Consider the following 17,013-nt stretch of genomic DNA (forward strand, 5'->3'; position numbering starts at 1 on the left):
CTGCTGTGGACCTGACCAAAAAAGTTAAACAGCTTTGGCAGTGGCAGCAGCCGAGGGCAAGTCGTTTAAGCTCCTGGTTTTTTTTTTCAAGAATGTTAAATGTTTTTTCTGAAGAAGTAAAGTGAGCAAAGCATGGAGGCCAGACAAACCTGGGCAATCCAGCTGTGTTTGTACAGGTTAAGATAAGAGATAAGATAAGATAAGACTTTATTGATCCCACAACGGGGAAATTTTTGCGTCACCTCAGCTCAGGTACAGATATCTGAAGGAAATACAAAAATACAAATAGTACAATCAATGAAAAAAAGTAAGATAATACACTATATACAATGGTAGCATACACAGTATGTAATTATGGATATAGTTGGAAATATGGAAGACATAAACTATATAGCTTGATATAGCTATTCTACCACTACTATTCCTATTTATAGAGATGTACACACACATATGTACACACTAGGTTATAGGTATGCATATGTTTTTCTGTAAATATGTAAACAAGATGACTGACCCAATGCAGCACAGTCAAGATTACCAGCTCAGATAATCAGTTAATAATGCAAATATGACATAGTAAAATGGTATTCCAATTGCAGAAACTAATGTTTGCAACATGTTTTGAAAAGATAATATAGGATAATGGTAAATTTTCAAATGGTCTGTTGCAACTTAACAGATTGAACAAACTTGTGATTATCCTTGTTAAAAAACTTAATTAAAGAAAAGAGAACCCAGAAACAGGAAAACCCTCTTTTTCTCTCAAACATCTCCAGACGGCAGACAGCTCAGGGCATGCACTCAATACACAAAGAAAATACACTAATTGCACTAAAACAAGCCCACTTGAGGAACACCATGAATTACCCCTGACACCAACAATGTTAAAAGCATGTTTTCATGGCAGAGAAAGAGACTTTAAGCCACTGCTGTGTGGGTGGGAAAATGGATAGGAGCACTAATCCCAATCAGTAGAAATGTCAATCTAGCAATATCACAACATTAGCATAATGCCATTATGTTTTTTTAATCCTCAGCTGCAGACACTGCTGCAGCTGGCAGGGGATTCAGTAAAAAGGTTGTGGGCTAGGGATAATCAGCTTCTTGCATGAAACCAGGGAACTGCGAACTCAGGTAATTAACATTTTCATCAACTGTAACTATGTAGATTAGTGACAAAATGCTGTTAAATTACTAAATAGAACTATCTGAGATCTCAATGATGGAAAGATGGAAAACAAGTGCCACCCATTGGTGGGTAACTACAAATGTGAACTCAATTCTTGATTTGTGTAATTTATTATGTAATCTGTTTTTCCATTTTCATGTAAACTCTATAAATTCAGGGAAATACGACTCTAATTAACATAACTGGTTAAAATTGCTTAAATGCTGATGATTTTCCTGTGATTCTTGCTAAGAAAATTCCAGCACTGTTTGCATAGAATAAAATGTTTGTGCACTGTAGTGTAGAGTTCTTTGGGAATTCAAGGAGACTAAAAAAAAGCTCTGCATAAATACCAGTCCTTATCCCCTTTTGCATCACATATTTCTCTATGCGGGAAAAAGCTTAGGTATTCTATGTGATCACTAAATCTAAGTTAATAATAAGGTGGACAATAATTTATTTATTTTTTTTAAAATGTTACTGAACTACTTTGGGGATTCAGCATTTTTGTTCATACTAAAGTGGTTAAATTTAAATCAGTCTGGCAAGTTGTATCCAAATTTCCAAATGTAAATAATATTTGTGGCCAAATCAGCAAAATAGTATCACCACACTGTACTTTATTATTGTTAAAAGCCTAAATTTTGCTTAAAGCATCTAATAAAAACATAGATGCATGTTACTTCTTTTTTGTTGTGTTTTTGGTTTTTTGTGTTCCGTTTTATAGAACGATTCTTATTTTGTGTTTAAGACTTTTCAGAACTGTGTGTGAATGAGTGTCTGTGTATGTGCGTGTTTATTCTTACAGCACTGTAAGCAGCAACATGTCTCGACAGCAAATAATTCATACACATTTGAGAAACAATTTAGCCTCTGACACCATCACAATACACTGAGATTAAAGGTATGTTATTTTTTCATTATTACAGAGCCAAAAAACAATACTATACTGAAAGTGCAAGATAATGACAAGACACGGCTCCAGTTCAAGTGTTAAAATTTGAATGTCAGTCTAAATCACACAGCTGAATGAAAACAAAAGAGTCACAATCATTATGTATTAATCAGATTATATAAATATAAAAACAATCACCATTAACACCAACTCCCACATCACTGGTCACATTTCCAGCACAGCATCAGTGTCAGTGTAGCATGACCGGATGACTGTTGTAATATTAGCTATTAGCTTAAGGAGCTCTGCTGTCTAGACACCACTCTGTGCAGTTTTAGTAAAAAGATTACAGTAGATCAGTTAGTTAAGATGGTATGGTACCCAGTGTTGGGGAGTGAAGGAATACATGTACCGCTGTTACGTATTTAAAATACAAAATATGAGTAACTGTATTCTGTTACAGTTACCGTTTAAAAGGGTGGTATTCAGAATACAGTTACTTTGTTGAAATAAATGGATTACACAGCGGTCTTTTCCTGTTTCATATATTAGGCTATGCCCTCTCTATTTCTGGTTATACCTTGCCGGTGGAAACCCAAACAAAACACGCATTAAGAGGCTCTAATGCCTGGGTCTCAATCTCGCGGCCCATAACACCCCTAGTTGCATAATGACATGAAGAAATATTTTTAAAAATTATTCAAACAATTATTTAATATGAAGGCAATAGACAGAGTGTTACAGGCATAGCCCTAAAGAATGTAGCCTCATGGGCAGTGTAGTCCGTGCTTCAGGGAGAATGGACTGCCGTATCCTGTGTGGCTGTGGCTCAGGTGGTAGAGCAGATCAGCTATTGATTTGAAGATTGGTGGTTCGATCCTTGGCTTCCACAGTCTGCATGCCAAATATCCTTGGGCAAGATACTAACCCCAAGTTGCCCTCCGATGTGTGAATATGTGTGAATGTTGGTTAGTTTGCACTTGAGTTTAGAAGTGTGTGGGGGTGAATGAGGCATGTTGTATACAATGCTTGGAGTACTCTGGGAGAGTAGGAAAGCGCTACATAAGAATCAGTCCATTTACCATGTGCCTGTGAGCGTGAGGGAGGGAGAAAAACTACGAGTTGTCACCAACCAGCAACGAGAGATGGAAGCATGTAACCCCTGCAGCCTGCCTGATGAGCCCAGTTGTAAGTAAGTTATTAAGACTTGACAGTCTTAATAACTTACTTACTAATAGCTTACTTTCAGTCTTAATAAGCTATTAAGACTGTGTTTTCCTTGGAAACAATAAGTTCCGTTGGAGCAGCCTTTAAAAGCCTCTCTCTGTCTCTCGCTAGCAAAGTTGACCCAGACAACAAAGTAAAGCTAGTTTTCGGCTAAGAGCCCAACACGGAACCCGACGTATTAGCCAGAGGTCCCTTTATGGTTTTTCCGCCTTTGCGGTTCGGAGCCGCGACCTGTTTTATATACGTGTGGAATAGTTTTCTATACAAGATCGCTGCAAAAAGTGCAGCCTTACCTAATTTCCACCCTACTGTTACTCTTTTTATATTAAGATTTAAAAATCTAGTTCGTACTGGTATGGCGAGTAACCTTCAGTAATAGTAATAAATCACACAGCAATAGTACATTCATGTAGTTGTAAAAAGCATGATAATACATTAAGTAATCCAAAGTATTCAGAATACGTTACTCTCATTGAGTAACTTAATGGAATACATTACAAAATACATTTTGGGGCATATATTCTGTAATCTGTAGTGGAATACATTTTAAAAGTAACCTTCCCAACACTGATTGTAACAAAAAAATAAATAAATGATGGACTAAATTACTTAAAAAATCTGTAAGTTTACTCCTCACTAATAAAGAGTGATAGTTTCAGAGGTCTTTAACTTTGAATGGAAACAAAAAATAATCTTTATAGATGACACAATTTTGTACGGCCAAAACACATTTTGTCAGTGTTTTAGTTGGGGTACAACAGCACACATCTTGAAAGAGAAAGAAGAAGAAAAAACGCCTCTCCCAATAGGGCACAAACATTTCATTCTTTTTCACAACACAGCGAACAGCTTTAGCTTATGTTTGATAAAGTAGCCTCATAAAATGGGAACTGGCCTAAAAAATTCTGAAAGAAATCAATAACTGAATTCCTGGTAAAGTAACTGACTTTCTTCTTAAACGAATACTGCACAGTTTGAAATATTATGTGTTATAGTACAGAGTACAGAGTATTCAGTAAGAAGCGTAACCTGCCACAGCTTTTAATACACTGTTCATAAAAACTTAAGGAACACTTTTAAAAGAGAGGGGTTTTTTTTTTGGTTTTTTTTTACAAATTCTGGATTTGGCTAGGGTCAGTCTCACTTGCTGGTAGCATGAGGTAATGTCTACAGAAGTTGCACACGTAGTCTAAGTTCCCCAGGATGGCACATCAATGTGTACCATTGCCAGAAGGTTTGCTATGCCTTCCAGGAGACTCTCAAGAACATGGAGAAGATTCCAGGAGACAGGCAATAAACAATGAGAGCTGGTCTCGGATCTTTTGTGCAAGGAGGAACAGGATGTGGTACTGTTCTTTCAAACAAGCCATCTGCTGACTTGGGATGAATTGCATCTGTGGATAAATTCAAAAACAGACTCAAAACCTTTCTTTTCACAAAGGCCTACATGTTTTGTTTTGCTTTATGTCTTCATTTTCTGTGTTAAGCACACTGATTTTCATGTGATGAAAGGTGCTATATAAATAAAATTGTCATTCTCTTTGGCCTTCTCAAAATGACCTCCAGCAGGCCACTGGTATGTGTGTCTTTGACCAAACAAACAGAAACAGAGTTCATGAGGGTGGCCTGAGGGCCCAGCATCCTCTAGTGAGCTCTGTGCTCACTGTTTGACACTGTGAAGCCACATTTTACCTGAATGGTGCCCAGTGCTTTTCAGAGATGACAGCAGATTTTGATGTGATAGACGTAAAAGGGTCTGGAGAAGCCATGGAGAATTTTATAAATGATGTGACATCATTCAGCGTGACTGGTTTGGTGGTGGGTCAGTGTTTGTCTAAGTAAGTGATGGTCTAAGTAAGCATATCCATGGAGGGATGCAGAGACCTCTATAGGCTACACAATCACTCCCTGACTGCTGTTAGGGTTCCAGATGAATTCCTTGGACCCATTGCCAGATTCTACTTTGGTGGAGTGGGTCCTAGGTCCCTCCTGGTGTACAATCATAGGCTTATGTGGCAAAAGTACGCAGGCAGTTTTTGGAGGATGGAATTGATATGACTGTTTTTATTCCACTGAGATGTGATGTGTTTTCAGCATCTCGTTTAATTTTTGAGCAGTATACATCATTTGGATTGTTTTTAGATTGATCAAATAATAGTCACTATTGTCATTATTGAAAAATCTTTCAGACAACGTTCCACTTGACAAGAAAGGAATTAAAGCTTTGTAAAACTGCTAATGTAAAGTCCATTAATCATAATTCACTCACTGGGCCCACGTCCTCATTTGAGGTTTGACAGATAAAAGTGAATGGCTTGGACATGAATTGAGCTGCGGTTTAGGGAAGGCTTCGAAGGGGACTGGCAGTGGCTCCCAGGCCTGGCAGATCCCCATGTACTAAATAGAAGAGAAGTAGTTAAAGAATTGAAAAGGGGAGGGAGGTTGTAGCACATAAATGAGAACAAACAGCTTGCAGAACTGGGTGAACCTATATACATGATAACCGGAAGGAGCGTGTTTGAAGGCGTGGTCCTGCTCCTGAAATTTAGATACTTTATCTCCAATAAATGTAATTTAATGTGTAATAATCACACAGCAGCATCTAAACTGTCCTTTTCACATCCATAATAGCTGACGTATTTCAGAATACACAGCTTGTGTATGTGTCTGCTGTGGTGGATTGGTTTGGTGATTCTTTAGAGACCACGGTTGTAGGACAGGAAGTTACTTGCCTGAAAAAAGTATGAATACCTGGTGTCTGTGTTGATAGCAGGCAATTCAAAAGTTTAATGGTTTCTAACGGAGTCAAACTATCACAGAGTCCGGTGGTCAAAGCTGAATTCTATACTCAGCAGAGAGTACTTGAAAGGTTCTATGGTCCATTTGACAGCTAGACTCTCGAGCTGCCCCACTGAGAATGGTGTCTCCCTCAGGACCACTTTCCTGCTGATACCAGTCAATAGCCTTTCTCTTTCCTCTCACCTCGCCATCACATTCCACCAGTACCTCTGCCTGAGGCATTAGTCTAAGTGTTAAAGGGTGCACTAAAGTTTTGTTGTATCTGCCATTGTTTTTATCTGTTTTGATGGCCACCTTCACTTTTCTCTCATTGTTTCCCCTGCTCACTGCTAATATATGTAGCAGGTGCTGGTACATCCTGTGACACAGTTAGGTTTTAACGGAGATGACATAGTAAAGGCAAATCCTTTTGCAACACCTTTGTCCTCTACCTTCACTGGAACCAGATTATCCACTGGTTACGTAATTAGCTTTTTTTTTTTCAATAGAAATGTGGCAGCTGCAATATGTCTGACACCAAATGAAGAGATAAGTAGGCTTTTGGGATGCCTGGTGCTCAGGTGGTAGAGCAGGTCACCTACTAACCGAAAGATTGGTGGTTTGATCCCAGTCTGCATGCCGAATATCCTTGGGCATGATACTAACCCCATGTTGCTCTCTGATGCATCTACTGAACTATGAATGTGTGTCAGTGTTAGACAGGAGGCACATAGAAACAGCATAGAAAAAATACTTGTGTTAATGGATGAATGAAGCAAGTTGTTTAAAGTGCTTTAAAAGCAAATTAAGTTGAAGTGTGTGTGTGTGTAAAAGCTATTTGTGCAGAAGAACTGGGCATGATCTGTTCAAATGGTGGTTTGTTACCCTCCAATCCATGCTGTACTGTTATGTCCATGGAATAATGGATTGCTTCACATGCCCCTTGAGTCTCTAACAATTATCACACTCCTGAAGAGTTGCTGTGGTGGCACTAGTCTCATGTATAGTGGATGGAGAGTATTACTGCTGCAGTTTTCTGTTGTTTAATTATTTTTATTTTAAGTCTTGTGGGAATGAACTCTAAGTTAGACTTAAGTGAATCTACTTTTTCATATTGCTCATTGTGCTGTTTTGGGGACTTAAAACCTGGAAGTTTGAGGAAAATTAGAAAAATGGAAAATTTGTTAAGATTAGCCATTGCTGTGATTATTGCAAATGTTGCATTTGCAGATGATGTGACTGTCATTCGCATTTCCACTTCAGACACTGAATGGAGTTGTTCAAGCCCAAAACTGAAGGCTTTCAATAAAAAGGAATAAAACAACTAAAAAAAAATCCATCCATTCCATCCCTTCCATCCATCCATTCTATTGTGCTTATCCTTCAGGGTCATGGGGGGGGCTGGAGCCTATCCCGGCTACCATAGGGCGAGAGGAAGGGTAGACCCTGGACAGGTCACCACTTCACAGGGCTAACATATATAAAAACAAAAAACAGATGAAGTAATTAAATTACAAGCAAAATAGCAAAAACAAGTCTTTGAAATGTTGCAGTAGTGATAAATAGTGATAGTGATAATAGTGTTGCTGTTTTCACTATGCCTATTTTACATTTGCATTGCCTAACTGTAACAAAGACATAGGAGGGAAAGGCAAAGGAAAAGGCTTATAGTGAGTAGTACATGAGGCTGGACAGTAAGGAAGGACAAAAGGACTATTGTTAATTAGGTAGGCAGGACTGGCTAGGAGCTGGGAAGGAGGTGCAGTAAAAAAAAGGTAGTTGGTCTTGATGACATAGCTATGGAGTTATAGAGATTTAACCATTCCCACTAGAGACCCATGTTCGAGTCTTTGTGTTATTTTAAAAAGTTAGTTAAATATGTTAGTTGTTAGTTGTAGCTATTAAAACTAACCCCAACTCTTGCAGCAGATGGCTGCCCCTCCCTGAGCCTGGTTCTGCCGTTAAAAGGGAGTTTTTCCTTCTCACTGTTGCCAAAGTGCTTGCTGATAGCGGGTGATATGATTGTTGGGTTTTTCTCTGTATGTATTATTGTAGGGTCTACCTTACAATATACAGCGCCTTGAGGTGACTGTTGCTGTGATTTGGTGTAATATAAATAAAATAAAATTGAATTGAACTGAACTGAACTAAAAACAACTTAGTTAATCATTAAAAAACCTGGGGTTAGGTAAAAAAAAAAAAAAATCTCATGGTTTGTGTTGCCACTTCTTTTAACCTTGTCTGTACAAAATATGTGCAAACCAAAGAAAATATAGTTCCTACTGAAATACTTTACATTCATAATTCAGAATCAGAAATACTTTATTAATTCCAAAGGAAATTATGCTAATTGTCTTGAAAAAAACTTGAAAATCTTCATGCATTAACATAAGAAATAGATTAATTCTCATGACTATTTCATGTCTTGTTATGAGATCAGACAGAATCCATCGGATTTTACACATATGGCCATGATATTTTAGTGATCAGTTTTTTTTTTTTTTGCAAAGACATGTTTGAGAAACATCTTGTTATTCTGAAAGTGGAACAGTTTATTCCTATGCATAGATGTATACTATTATTGCACATTGCATATTGTAATACATTTGTGATAATTGTCCTGTCATGCATACCTTGCACCCACAGATTCTACTGCTATAGAAGTAACCAAGTAGAAATTACAGTCTAAAACACTACACTGAGGAAAATCACCATCACACACCAAACTCATGTATTCTGCCTTGCTCTTTATCACGTGCTCCTCACTCTCAGTGCAGATCACAATGTCGTCTGAGAACGATATTCCATGAAGACTCCTGCCAGACTTCATCTGGCAGCCTGCCTGTAACCATTGCATGCAAGAAGGGGCTCAGAGTTGATCCCTGATGTAATCCCAATCTGACATGTACCCATCTGTCACTCTTATTGCACACCTCACCATTGTCTCACGTGTCACTGTTGTCATACATGTCCTACACTAGCCTCAGATACATTGCAATCAAACAGTATTAAATTCTTCCACAGTTCAACTTTCATTTTCAATCCATATTCCAAAGTTCTATATACAATACCTCATGATGACAAAGTGAAAACAGTTATATATATATATATATATATATATATATATATATTTATATATGTGTGTGTGTGTGTGTGTGTGTGTGTGTGTGTGTGTGTATAAAAATAACCACCACACCACCACGCTACTATATACATATTGTTTATTGGGCAGTACATAACGTTGATTACAATTATCTGTATCATTATACCATTTCTGGCATTTCTGAGCCTAACTTCCCACACAGAACAGTTAGCCTGTCATGCACCTGAGCTCTAGACAAACACACATTTATCCAAATATTCAAATCAATTTTAATTTTAATTTTAATAAAAGCAGTCATATTTGATTTGCACCTTAATGGTTGACCATACTATGATGAAAAAGTATAAAAACCTAAACCACAAAAAGGGGTCAGAAGAACGATTCGCAAAGACACATTTTATTTTTATTACAGCGCTTCTTACAACTGAGACCAAGCAATCAAACATTATAAAAGACTATCTGAAACACGGCTTTTTGTGAATATAACTCTAAAATGTTAACATTTGAAGCTTTGTTTATATACACAGGATTAGAAATCTTACACCTATTATATATTCACTGAAATGAACAGCTAGTCTTTTTTATGGAAAAAATGTTTTTATTTATTGCAGAGTGGGTATATATAGTCATGCATATATGCATGACTATGGATGTGTCAGGGGCCTTGTAGTAAAAAACTAAACTTGTATGTCCAGCACAATAATAGTAAATCTTAAATTTAGGAGCATCCTCTCTGAAAAAGAGAGCTAAAAAGCTAAAAAAACAAAATCTCTGTTGCTATATTATTTTACTAATGCTATAACTAAGGTAACAGAGTATATATCTCCCATAGCGTGAACAACTAGAATAGTGTAAATAAGACACCTGTTTAAAAAAAAAAGAAAAGAAAGAAAGTCCTGTTGCTGCTCCCCCTGCAGCTGTTCTGCTGAGCCAATTATCCCGCCCTTCAAAGAATAAGAAGCAGTGGTCGATTTAGGAGTTGTGTTGGCTGGCTGATGCTAAGCAGGCAATGCTGATGGATATTCCTCTCTTGAGCACTCCAGACAGTCACCCATACAAAAATATATGTAGGCTTCTATTTCAGATATTTCTTCATTTAAAAAAGGAGAAGTTTGCTATGTTCCATACATGGATTTAAATCCCCTCAATTTTGTATTTTATTAGGAAATACAAACTCAGAATTCTGACCCAATTTATTTCACAGTTCACAATGATAGATTGACATGATGCTTACTTGCAAATTAGCATTTAACCACCAGATACCTAGAAATTTCTTATGTTGGTTTTTCAAGGTATAGCCAATAAATATTAGACCCTTCTGTTTTGGGCAAGCACTCACCCTGAGAGTTTTCATCCCAATATGCCAACACTGAGCCCTACCGCCTGTGGGGGTTGGTGTGCTGCTTTGACACAATATGCAGTAATACCAGAAAAGAAGTGGAGGAAAACACTCCAGAATGATTACACAGTCCATCTGGCTTGGGTATCAGCATCAATTGTAATACACAGTTTCTTTTCAGGCTTACAAGGAGAAATTTTACCAGCACCTCACTTGTTTTGCAAGGGAAACATGGTCTCGTTATAACAGCCTGTTGAGCTTCATAGTACTGATTTTCTGCTTTCTCACAAAGCCTACTGAGGAGGCAGGAGCTCAGCCCCTGGGTGTCCTCTCTGTAAGATGTCCTCTCAGCAGTATGGTAAGGATTTACCCAGAATCTGTCACTGGAGATGGCCCTTTAAGTACAGTACTCTGAAACACATAGTGGATGTCTCATTTGAGAAGAAAGTCCACGAATGGTAACTGGTCCCCAAGGCTTTAGTGTACACATAAATTACCTGAAGCTGTTGGCAGTTTTTCTGCCTTTGAGGATGTCCAACGCTGGTGGAATAGATGAACCATCAGTAAGGTACTTGGTCCGTGATGTAGAGTAGCTTACAGCATGATTATGTGGAGCAGCATGCACCTCCTGTCATTTCATGCATGTTTCTGGTGCGCTGCACACCGGTAAATAATCCATTCTCAATCCTAACTCAATCCTAAAATAATTCATGAGCTGTGGAAAAGATTTGGTTATGCATCTGTAGAGCTTTTCACATTGATACTGATACATTGATACTGATATTGATAGCGTCATAATGGACCAGAGGCAAATTAACTAGTAATGACTTCATGAATTTCTTTACAAAAAAATTTTAACCATTAGAAAAAAATTACAGATGTACCAATACATAACATTCCAACTACTTTTCCGTACCATTTATATTTATTTCAAGTCTTTTTCACCAACTGATCTTTCTGAGTTAACTTCAGTGATTACCTCCTTGAAACCATCAACATGTCTTTTAAACCCCATTCCTACAAGACTGCTAAAAAAGTCATACCATTAATTAATGTTTCAACCTTAAAAAATATGATAAATTCTCTCTATTAATTGGATATTTACTGATGGCCTTCAGGCTGGCAGTAGTTAAACTGTTTCTCAAAAAGCCATCACGTGACCCAGCTGTCTTAAGTAATTATAGGTCAATCCCCAACCGTCCTTGTGTTTATAAAAATCTTGAAAAAGGAGTTGTAAAACAGCTGATCATCTGCAGAGTCCTCTTTACACACTAGGGCTAGTTATTGAGTTCTACTGGGTTCCATGCTAGGACCAATTCTGTTATTTGCATACTCACCTCAAGCAGTATCATTAAAAGGCAAAGTCTACATTTTTACTGCTATGCAGATGATACCGACCTTTATTTATCAATGAAGCTAGATAACACACACCAATTAGTTAAATTAGGGAAATTTCTTATATTTAGACCTGGATGACCTCAAATTTTCTGCTTCTAAATGAACCGTTTTGATAATAAATTGTGAAAACTTATAATTGGAACATATTTGTCTCCTCTCTCATAAAAAAAACCCCCACACTACTGAAATTTGCTATTATCAAGATATCCTAAAACCACCCTGAAAAACATTCAGTTCATCCAAAATGCAAGAGAAAGACAGAGAGCACATATTTCTCCTCCATTGGCTTCTTTTCATTGCCTGGCTGTTAAATCCAGAGTTGAATTTTAAATCCTGCTCTTCACATACCATGTCTTGAATAATAAGGCCCCATCTTATCTTAATGGCCATATAGTACCGTATCACCCCATTAGAGATCTTCCCTATCAGACCGTGGGCTTGTGGGTCCTAGAGTATTTAAAAGTAGAATGGGAGGCAGAGCCTTCAGCTTTCAGGCTCCTCAGCTTCCGGTTTAGATTTGGAGTCCTCCCTTAGTTATGATGTAATAGGTGTAGGCTGCTGGGTGATTCCCATAATGTACTGAGTGTTTCTTCTCCACTCACCTTTTTTACTCAGTATCTGTTTATACACTCTGGCTCTTTTCCACAGTGTGTCTTTGTAATGCCACGGCAGATGACTGCCCCTCCCTAAACCTGGTTCTGGTGGAGTTTTTCCTTCACAAAACTTAAAAATAAAAATAATAATGTGGTATATTAAAAAAAAATAGAAAAAAATGTTAAACTTGGCAAAGAATGTGCATGTACAAATAGCCAGAAAAAGCTCCTGGTTTCTCAGTTCGACACACATGGTTTTTAATGGCATAGGAATATGCCCATGCAAATGACCAGAGCTCTGAATTCCACTGACTCATGTGGAAGCAAAAACAATGATCAATTTTTGTTACATGATGACAGTTATTTATAGGATGGATCCACACAGACAAAAGGAGGTGCTTTATGGGAGTGCTTTTTGAAATGTAAGGAGCGAGATGACTTTCTCTTTGGCAGATTTTATTTGAAGTCTATTTTCAGATTTCACTGGAGAGCAGAGAGTCTCCATGCCTGCTACTGCCTGCTACATCTTAGGCCAACTGAACTCCTCCTCTTGCTGTTTAGATGTCCTGCCAACAAGTTTTTTCAAAAAGGTCTCAAAGACTTTGGAGTCAGACCTGTTACAGATCGTAAACTTTTCTTTAATGTCAGGTGTGTTTCCAGAATCACTAAAAACTGCTGTAATAAAACCTATACTGAAAAAGGACAATCTTGACAAGACACAAATGAATAACTACAGGCCGATCTCAAATCTCCCATTTTTAAGTAAGATCACTGAAAAAGCAGTTTCTCAACAGCTCAATTACTTCTTAACACAGAATAACTGCTATGATGCCTTCCAGTCAGGTTTTAGACAGAACCACAGCACTGAAACCGCTCTGACCAAAGTGTTTAATGACATATGTTTGAATACAGACAGTGGAAAAATGTCAGTCTTAGTTTTACTGGATCTCAGTGCAGCATTTGATACAGTTGACCACAACATATTACTCAAACGACTGGAGAACTGGGCAGGTCTTTCAGGAACTGTACTAAACTGGTTCAAAACATACTTAGAAAACAGGAAATACTTTGTATCAATAGGTAACTTCACATCTGAGCAGACAAGTATCACATGTGGAGTTCCCCAAGGTTCCATCTTGGGACCCCTTCTGTTTAACATTTACATGCTCCCACTGGCACAGATTATAAAGAACAACAAAATAAACTATCATAGCTATGCAGATGACACACAAATATATATCACAATGTCACCAGGAGACCGAGGCCCTGTACAGGCTCTTGGTAAATGCATTGAGGAAATTAATGACTGGTTGTGCCACAATTTTCTCCAGCTAAACAAAAACAAAACTGAAGTAATAGTCTTTGGAGCCAAAGAAAAACGATTACAGGTCACCAGAGAACTTCAATCTATACACCTAAAAACCACAAACCAGGCGAGAAATTTGGGTGTAGTGATGGATGCAGACCTAAACTTAGAAAAACACATTAAGACAATAACAAAATCAGCTTACTATCACCTCAAGAATATTTCAAGGATAAAAGATCTGATGTCTCAACAGGACCTGGAAAAACTAGTCCATGCATTCATCTTTAGTAGGCTTGATTACTGTAACAGCATCTTTACAGGTCTACCTAAAAAATCAGTCAGACAACTACAGCTCATTCAGAACTCTGCTGCTCGAGTCCTCACTAAGACCAAAAAAGTGGACCACATCAGTCCAGCTCTGAGGTCTTTACACTGGCTGCCTGTCCGTCAGAGGATAGACTTTAAAGTTCTGATGCTGGTCTATAAAGCTCTGAATGATTTAGGACCAAAATACATCAGTGACCTCCTGACCCAGTATGAACCTTCCAGATCCCTCAGGTCATCTGGATCCGGTTTTTTATCAGTTCCCAGAGTCAGAACCAGACACGGAGAAGCTGCATTCAGCTTTTATGCTCCATATATCTGGAACAAACTCCCAGAAAGCCTCAGATCAGCTGAAACACTCAGTTTATTTAAATCCAGGTTGAAGACTCACCTGTTCTCAGCTGCTTTTGAATAAAGCACCAAATCCACACTTTTAAGCTTAAATTTCAAAACTTACATTTTAACTACTGATTTTATCTACTGTCCTGATTTTATCTACTGTTTTGATTTTTCATTCTATATACTGTTTTGTTTGTTTGTTTGTTTGTTTGTTTGTTTGTTTGTTTGTTTGTTTGTTTGTGTTTGTTTGCTTGTTTGCTTGTCTTAATCAATTTCAAATCATGCTTTTTATTTGTTTTTGTTTTTAATGTCTCTGTAAAGCACTTTGAATCACCTTGTTGTTGAATTGTGCTATATAAATAAACTTGCCTTGCCTTGCCTTACTGGTTAATAAAGAGATGAGCTAGACCCTAACTAAGCAGGCCAACTTGAGCACCACCTAGAATGGCTACAAGAAAGCCTATGACTCAGTACTGAAGTGTTTCGCACTATATAAGGCTAATAGTACAGTGATTGAGAATATCTACCTTCATCAGGAACTCAATGCTACTATTTAAGACAATACTGAAGGCCAACTCCAAGGCGTGGTACAAGGCACCATGAAGTGCAGAATATACCAAGAGGATGCACTGCCCTGCTGCTGCTTTACATAAACTTCAACTCCCTTTGCCAGCTCATCACAATAACCAAACACAGATTCAGTAGAGCAACCATCAGTCACCTCCTGTACATATATGATACCAAGTTGTACAACAGGCTGCCATCAAAAAAATCTTACAAGTGGCTAGAAAATGCTGGCCTAAATAACAGCACAGAGGTTCTGATCACTCAGTTGAATTAAATTCAATGTTATTTATATAGTGTCAAATCACAACAGCAATTGCCTCAAGGTGCTATATATTTTAAGGTAAAGACCGTTCAATATTACAGAGAGAACCCCAAACAATCAGATGACCCCCTTGGAGCAAGCACTTGGCAACAGCGGGAAGACAAAACTCACTTTTAACAGGAAGAAACCCCTGCAGAACCAGCATCAGGGAGGGGCAGCCATCTGCCGCGACCAGTTGGGGGTGAGGGGAGGAAGACAGGACAAAAAACACACTGTGGAAAAGAGTCATAGATTAATAATAACTAATGATTAATTGCAGTGTGATGTGTATGGCACACAGAGAGATAAAAAGGTGAGTGAACAAGAGGAACTCATCCGAAAACTGCATCATGACAGCACAAGAGCAGGCTCTAAGCACCCGTTACTTGAAAGCACGAGTCCACCACAACAAAATGTGCATCTTGAACTTCTTAACTCAAAGCAAATGATTATTTTATTCAGACACAGAGATGACACCGTCTATTATGCCTCAGCCAACAGAAACTGAAATATGCATATTTTGGACATATGTTTACAAATAAAACACCCACATATAAAGTAAAATCACTGAACATCATATTCCAGCCAATCTACAATAAGTATTATTATTTTTTAATTTTATATCATTTTTGGGAAAATACACAGTCAAATTTGAAGTTATATTTTTTGTTTATGCAGAACAAGATCACTTCTAGATGCGAAAGAACTACATTCCTTGAAAAAAAAAAAATAACCCAAACAGGAATGCTTTTAGAGGTGGAATCATTTTTTCCGTCCTCATCTTTTCTGACCAATTTAAAAAAAAAAAAAAAAAAAAGTTTTCCATTTAACTGGGGTCAGTGTCTCTACTGGCAGAATGAAGTGATACATGCATCCTAAAGCACAAATACTACAATTCCTCCACGATGCCACATCCATTTATTGCCAGAAGGTTTGCTGCGTTTCCCAGCTTAGTCTCAAGAGTATGGAGGAAATTTCAGGAGACAGGGATTTACTCTATAGTGCTAGATTGGGCCATAGAAGATCCTTAACCCCTCAGGAGGACTTCTCCTTTGCGCTAGGAGGAAAAGAATGAGCATTGTCAGAGCCGTTCACAATAAACCCCATCAGGCCACCTGTTTCTCTGACCAAACAATCAGAAATGTCAAGAGGGTGGTCTGAAGGCCCAACATCCTCTAGCGAGCCCTGTGATCCCTGACTAGCACCATGGAGCCTGATTGGCATTTTCCAGAGAATACCAGAATTGGCAGGTCTACCACTGGTACCATGTGCTTTTCAAATATGACAGCAGGTTCACATGTGATAGAGGTGAAAGGGTCTGGAGAAGCCATGGAGAATGTTATGCTGCTTTTAACATCATTCAGCATGATCAGTTTCATGGTGGGTCAGTAATGGTCTGGGGAGGTGCATCACGATGCTCCCCCTCATGTGGTGAGAGGAAGGAAGGAATTAATACCTCTCGACTAGCCCCCATGCTCGCCTGATCTCAATCTAATGGAACACCTCTGGAACATTATGTTTCCATGTATCCAATGCTGCCAAGTTGCACCTAAAGACTGTCCAGAAACTCAGTGATGCCCTGGTCCAGATCTGACAGGAAATCCCTCTCTTCTATAATATCTTTGAGCAGTGTACATAATTATTATTATTTCAAGGTGGTTGTGCTAACAGATAT

General features: G+C 38.1%; 1 protein-coding gene across 1 annotated transcript in view; it reads right to left on the bottom strand.

Moving 5' to 3' along the window:
* opcml (opioid binding protein/cell adhesion molecule-like) overlaps positions 1-17,013 on the bottom strand; it is a 388,855-nt gene that overhangs the window by 12,467 nt on the left and 359,375 nt on the right. The gene's annotated exons all lie outside the window — the stretch shown is intronic.

The sequence above is a fragment of the Pelmatolapia mariae genome, linkage group LG10_11, assembly GCF_036321145.2.
Source record: "Pelmatolapia mariae isolate MD_Pm_ZW linkage group LG10_11, Pm_UMD_F_2, whole genome shotgun sequence".
Classification (NCBI taxonomy): domain Eukaryota; kingdom Metazoa; phylum Chordata; class Actinopteri; order Cichliformes; family Cichlidae; genus Pelmatolapia; species Pelmatolapia mariae.